Genomic DNA, 7335 nt, shown 5'->3' on the forward strand with positions numbered 1-7335 from the left:
AAACCATAGGTTCCTTGGGTCACGTGCAAACTCAGCCCAGTACTCTCTCTTGATTTTTCTCCACTGCGCCCCGTCAGCGGGTGCTCTCAACTTCCCGTCTTTCTTACGGTCCTCACTGTGCCATCGCATCAACTTGGCATGCTATTTGTTTCTGAACAGTCGTTTCAACCGTGGTATTATAGGAGCATACCACATCACCTTCGCAGGAACTCTCTTCCTGCGGGGCTCGCCCTCAGCATCACCAGGGTCATCTCGTCTGATCTTATACCGCAATGCACCACATACCGGGCATGCGTTCAAATCCTCGTACGCACCGCGGTAGAGGATGCAGTCATTAGGGCATGCATGTATCTTCTGCACCTCCAATCCTAGAGGGCATACGACCCTCTTTGCTGCGTACGTACTATCAGGCAATTCATTATCCTTTGGAAGCTTCTTCTTCAATATTTTTAGTAGCTTCTCAAATCCTTTCTCAGGCACAGCATTATCCGCCTTCCACTGCAGCAATTCCAGTACGGTACCCAGCTTTGTGTTTCCATCTTCGCAATTGGGGTACAACCCTTTTTTGTGATCCTCTAACATGCGATTGAACTTCAGCTTCTCCTTTTGACTTTCGCATTGCGTCCTTGCATCGACAATGACCCGGCGGAGATCATCATCGGGCACATCGTCTGGTTCCTCTTGATCTTCAGCAGCTTCCCACGTTGCAACATCATCGGGCACATTGTCTGGTTCCTCTAGATCTTCAGCAGCTCCCCCCATTGCAGCATCACCGTATTCAGGGGGCACATAGTTGTCATCGTCCTCTTCTTCTTCACCGTCTTCCATCATAACCCCTATTTCTCCGTGCCTCTTCCAAACATTATAGTGTGGCATGAAACCCTTGTAAAGCAGGTGGGTGTGAAGGATTTTCTGGTCAGAGTAAGACTTAGTATTCCCACATTTAGTGCATGGACAACACATATATAAAACCATTCTGCTTGTTTGCCTCAGCCACTTCGAGAAAATTATGCACGCCCTTAATGTACTCGGAGGTGTGTTTGTCACCATACATCCATTGTCGGTTCATCTGCGTGCATTATATATAATTATGTGTGTCAAAAGTAAGAAAATCAGACAAATATCTATCTAAAGTAAGAAAACCAGACAAGTATCAGAAAGAAGATAAGAACAAGAGGCTCACCACGGTGGTGCCCGCGACGAGATCGGCGCGGGCGATCAACAGCGGTGAAAACGGGGACGGAGCGTGATGGACCGCTAAATCTAGACAAATCTCGGGAAAAATGGAGCTCCGAGGTCGAGCTTTGAGAGGAGAAAGCTTAACTAGTGTGGCTCGGGCATTTCATCGAACACCTCATGTGCATAGGAGGTGAACTAGAGCACCCAAATGCCCTCTCCTCGCTGGATTGAAAAAACAGAGCACTATGGAGTGCTCTGCCACGGCGATGGGTATATATAGGCAAATTATTTGTCTCGGTTCGTGGCATGAAGCGGGACTAAAGCCCCACCTTCTACACCGGTTCAAGGCATGAACCGGCACCAATGGCTGTGGGCCAGGAGCAAGGTCCATTGGTCCCGGTTCGTGCCTAGAACCGGGACAAATGGGTCCAGACGAACCGGGACCAATGCCCACGAGGCCCCGGCCGGCCCCCTGGGCTCATGAACCGGGTCTAATACCCCCCATGGGTCCCGGTTCATGAAGAAGCGGGACTAATGGGCTGGCCAGGCCCAAACGATAGCCCTATTTTCTACTAGTGTGTGTATCTCTATTTGCATCTGTGTGTATTGATTTGTGTGTTTCCCTTTATGATTCCCCTCGTGTTCTTAGTGTTGTTCCTCGAATCCACCTTCAATTCATGAAGATTGGGCCACATAGGGTCTTTACCCTACATTAGTATTGGTTCACAAGCGGTTGATGCTCATAAGCAACCGAGTGATGTTTCCGGGTCAGCACGAGTGTTGATGAACTAGGGTGCATGCGTGCATACCCCTCCAAACGGAGATATAGGGTTGGTGCCAACAAAGAACTCCGGGAAACAAATCAGGTGTCTTCGTTCTGAATTCTTAGACCTCCGTATGTCTGAGACTATACTATATCTCTATGGTTGTATTCTATTTTTTAGTGATCACTGTGATCCAATTTACTGTTTGATCAAACACTCTGTTATGTTTCTCCTGGGGCATGATTTCAATTGTACTATATCAGCATGTTCACATTTTGCATTTTATACACGATGTTCCTTTGTATGACTATGAAAAGAGTGTATAATAGTTACTAGGTCAAATGCTCATTATGACGATCTTGAGGAATCATGTTGACGGGCATCAAAAGTAACTGTGATAGATTAACACTACTGGCATCAAGTATGCCTGAAGCCTGCCCATCCTCATGATCTCAAGATCAACACTACTGGCATCAAGTAACCGATAGATTATGACAGGATAACTTGAAGTAATCATCTTCAAGTGGGTTTCCAGCTGACCTCATGTATGTTTGAAGAATGATCTCTTCATGTTCCATGTTCTTATGTGAACATTGAAGCATATGTATCCCTTTGTATTTGTTCCATCCTGATTGCTTCAACGGGCCATGCCATCTTTCCACTCTTGTAACGCTATGTATTTCTTCAAGTTGTACTCTTCCGCACATATCAATATATATACTTGATGAAAAACTACTTCAATGTGTCAATTACGCTGCAATTTTTCTAAACTCCTAGTTCACCCCCTCTAGTCATTATACCTCGATCTTTCAATACGTGCTTCCATTTTTTCCCTTTCCCCAGTTTTCCATTTAGAATAACAAAATAGCAGGACAAACAACATTTAGTGTTCCTTCTAAAAAAATGACTTATGCCAATATGCTTATGACAGGTCGACCTATGAGGGGGCATTGTAGGTCTCTTTCTCGGGTGAGCGCCGGCGTTATTTTTTTTCTTCGCATCTTCCCCCTGATGTGCATGTGAGTGGTCCCCTATATATATGTACATGTGTTCTTTCCCTCTACTAGTACAAGCTTTTCAAATGTGGCGCCGATGCTTGTGATCATTTGCATGCCACCACCTGGCCTAAAATTGTCTGCTACCGCCTCCATTCCTAAAAGTAAGGTGTATTTTGTCTCATTAAGACATGCATTTGAACAATAATTACTCCATAAATACAAGGTTATATGATATGAAATTTGGGTCACTAGATTCGTATTTAAAAGTACTATGCTATGATAGTGATTTTGTACCACATAAATCAAATATTAAAAGAGTAATCGCTGGTCAAAGTACTACGTTATGATAGTGATTCTCTAATATATAAATCAAATATTAAAAAAGTAATCATTTGCCAAAGTATTGTCTTGAAAGAGGTTGTCGGATCTAGTGCCGACAGGCCTCCGACGAGCCGTGTTTATGGTCGACGGTACCGAATTGGCGAGTCTGGGGCCGCCATGGGTGGAGTTTTCCAGGTTAGTGGTATATTGTTGGGATATCCTCCTCATGTGGGCTGTGAGGAGATGACCATTTGAGGCCTTTTAGGTAGCCCAAAGAGGTGCAGAAGCCCACTACCCATTAGGGTCATGACCTAGGGTCATTTTAAACTTTGCACATGAATGGATGGGGATGCTTTACCCTCCATCCAGCAGCCGCCACCAAGTGTGACGAAAATCAGTTCATCCTCCAAGGTAGAAGAAGAGAGAAACCAAGAGAGCAAGGGAAGAAGAGGAAGATTGAAGGAAGAAGTAAAGGGAGCTCTTCCCCAAGGTTGTGATGGTCCAGATCCACTACCTTGTCTCCTTCAAGCTTCGGTTCCATCATCTTTGATGAGATTGTTCTAATCCCTAGTTTTTGAGCCCCAAATCTTGTTGTGTTCATCTAAGATTCAGAAATCTTGATGTATGAGATCCTCTAGTGCTGTCTAGAGAAGAACTTGTTGTATCCCACATTTGATAATAGTGGAAGAGGATTTGGGTGGCTTCGGCCCGTGGTTTTTCCCCTCAAGTTGAGGGGGTTTTCACGTAAAATCTGGTGTCTTTTTATTGATGCTTCCTGCTGTCCAGAAACTTACTCCTACCACAAGACACTAGGCTGAGGAGTGTCTTGCCTGCTGAGTAACATTTTCTGCCTCCATATATGCTGCTGCATATGTTTCCTTTCATGCTAAGCAACGATCCTTGAGTTAGTAGGTGCTGAGATTACTTGTTTCCGCTGCAGTTATCAGTTAACCACAAGTGCATTTGTGTGCTAATTCCCAACATATATGATGTTGTATAAGTTAACCCGACATGCTGCGGATTCACATGCAAAAAATTGTGAAAGTACACACATTATGGTGTAAGGTTTTCCATCTTGTAGCAAATGCTCAGAAAGTTTATGTCCCCATTTTTCGTATGTTTTTTTCGATCTTGTAAAGATTCTGGACGGTTGTTCTGTGTTCCTTGGACTTTTTTGTTTCGCGCAAATAGATAATTTTTTGTTGTAATTGTTTTATTTTATTTTTGTTGTTTGGTGACTTGTTGCAACACAATCTGCAGCAAAATACTATTGTGTTACCACTTTTTGTAGCATTAGTTTTTTTAATAATGTTGTAATGTTTTGTTGCATTAGTATATTTTTTATACACGGGTGAGGAATTTTGGTGTAATATTCAGAATTTTGCTGCATTATTAGGGTATAAATCACCATTCTAACTTTTTTTTGTAAATATCGGAAAGATTAGGGGCATCCCAATATATTTGTTTAAGTGGAGCTACTGTATAGTGTGGATTGATTTCAAAAACTGAGGGAGTAACAAAGTGGCTAATTTTGGATGTTAGACGACAGTCATACGGCTACGGAGAGAGGGACCTATATTTTACCTTTGGGTATGGCTAGGTCTCACTCCACTGAGACTTAATCAAGTCTAAGTCAAGTGACATAACATGTAAAAAAACTAAAAAGAAAATTTTGCACGGATCTCAACATAAGATCCATGAATATAGCATCGACTGAGACTTGGTTAAGTCTCAGTCGACTGAGATTTAGCAATCTCGTTTACCTTTTGTATAGGTTGACCTATGGCCAAAAGAAAAAAAAGAAGCTAAATGGAAAAGGTTGAAAATGGGCTTCGTAAAGATAACAGAGGCAGCTATTGGGCTGAATGCCCATCGGTCATCGGATATTTCTCGCAGGCCCATGAGACAAGATTCTCCAGCCCATAAAACAGCTTCCTCTTCTCCCTTCCCGTCCCTCCCTCTCCCCCGTCACCCCCCGCACACTTTGCCTGAAATCCACCACCGCCCCCACCCCCAGCCACCTCGCCGGAAACCGAGAAATCCACCGTCAGCCAGTTCGCACCTCCTCACCCGAACCCTAACTCCAGCATACTCTACAATCTGGTCAGCCGCGCCGCCGCGCTGCTCTCCTAAGCTCTCCCCGCCACGCCCGAGCGGAGCCCGGCGACCAAGAACCCTTCCTGGTCGGCGAGAATGGCGAACAAGAAGTTGGCCCCGAGCCGGGGCAAAGGTTCGGCGGCCAAGGAGGCGGGGGAGTCCGCGCTGCAGCTGGCGCGCTCACCGCCGCCAGGGACACGGCGCCGGGTGCCCCCTTCTGCGTCCGACGATGCCAAGAACCCTCCCCCGCCCCGGCCAAGAAGACGGCGTCCGCCTCTGCCAAGAACACGCCCCCCGCCCCGGCCAGGAACACGGCGTCCGCCTCTGCCAAGAACAAGGCGCCCGTCCCGCACAAGACCAAGGCGTCCGCCTCTGCCAAGAACAAGGCGTCCGCTTCCGATGGAGATGAGGTGGTTGCGCCGCCCCAGGACACAACATTGAGGAGATTTATCAAGTTCCTGTGCGAGAAGGCGGCATCCATGCCGTGGAGGGGACTACTCGACGCCTTCTTGACTTGGGTGCACAGCAGGAGCAGCACCGGCGGCAAGGTGAGCAACCTCTGTTCAGCTATGTAATGCGAGTCTCATTCAAGTTGGACGTTGGCATTTGGATTTGATTCCTCTTTCATGTCAGATTTAGTATCTAGGAAATATGAAATGAAAAATGTGGTCAGATTTTGTGTGGACTGTTTCACCGTATTGTGACAATACTGCATATGAATGGAAAATTAAGACATTTTGTCAAGATAAAAAAACCCATCCTTTTATTCTTATTGGGCCCAGGAAGAAGGTTCTACCTCACTGTGAGTTCTACCATCAGCAGCAGCCAGCAGGCTTCACCTCACCTTCTCTAACCTGTCATTAAGACATCATACAGATCTGAGTGCACTATTTGATTTCTGTAAACACTCCGTAGTGCCGCCATTAGTGTGCTTGGTAGTTTCATTTTCTGTACCCTTAATTTGTGTACCCTTGAGAAATTGTCGATAAAGAGCAGACTTGCTTATGGTGCCCCAACCATTTCTTTATGGTCAGTATTCAGTAGTCACAGCTTTATGTTTACCTTGCGTATTTTGCTTAATTTTAGCTTCCCGTGACTGTCATCATTGCTTTAGTTGAGATTGTGCAGAGAATGATCTGCCTAGCTTTTTCTCTGCAGGTTGAGGTTGTCGCCATTGCTTTAGTAGATTTATATTTATGAAGTGGAAGCACTTAAACATTGAAATTTCGTCTATGCTTTTGCAATATGCTCAGGGGCACTAAAATTCATTCTTTTTTTGTTATTAGGCCCAGGCAGAGGCACCCACCGGAGGTTCTGGCCATCAGGAGCAGAGGGAGAAGAATACTCAGCAGCAGGCTTCACCTCAACTTCCAGAGGTAATGTTATTGAAGTTGCCTTTGTGTTTTTACAATATGTTATGGTGTCAACACAAAAAAAAAAATCCTACACAGAATAGCTTTGGTAGTTGAATCTTTGAGTTAATTTTCTTACTAGTTTCAAACATGCCTCAACCATTTCTTTATGGCCAGTATTCAGTAGTCACATCTTCATGTTTACCTTGCGTATTTTGCTTAATTTTTGCTGCCCGTGACTGTCATCATTGCTTTAGTTGAGATTGCACAGAGAATGATCTGCCTAGCTTTTTCTCTGCAGGTTGAGGTTGTTGCCATTGCTTTAGTTGATTTATCGAGAAATAAGGATGCCGGTCATCCTCCCGGCTCCTCAGCCGTTTCGATTCCTGGCCGTTGGATCCGCGTGCTTGATTGGATCTAGGCCGTCGGATCGAGCCCTGGAATGACCGCGGCCGTCGGATAAAAAGAAGTTACTGTTTCAATGAACAGTTTCACCTTGACCGTGCCACCGCGCGTAATTATACTGCCCCGCCGGGGGCATTTTCGTCATTTCGCGTCGTGGGGTATAAAAGGCGTCGGCCCGCGTGGAGATGACCTAGCCCGCACTCGCGCCCCCTCCCTCGT

At 45.5% G+C, this 7335-nt stretch overlaps 1 pseudogene; it reads left to right on the forward strand.

Annotated features, from left to right (window-relative positions):
- Positions 1–5273: 5273 nt before the first annotated feature.
- Positions 5274–7132, forward strand: LOC123039598 (pneumococcal serine-rich repeat protein-like; annotated as a pseudogene).
- Positions 7133–7335: the final 203 nt, after the last annotated feature.

The sequence above is a fragment of the Triticum aestivum genome, chromosome 2B (assembly GCF_018294505.1).
Source record: "Triticum aestivum cultivar Chinese Spring chromosome 2B, IWGSC CS RefSeq v2.1, whole genome shotgun sequence".
NCBI classification, from domain to species: domain Eukaryota; kingdom Viridiplantae; phylum Streptophyta; class Magnoliopsida; order Poales; family Poaceae; genus Triticum; species Triticum aestivum.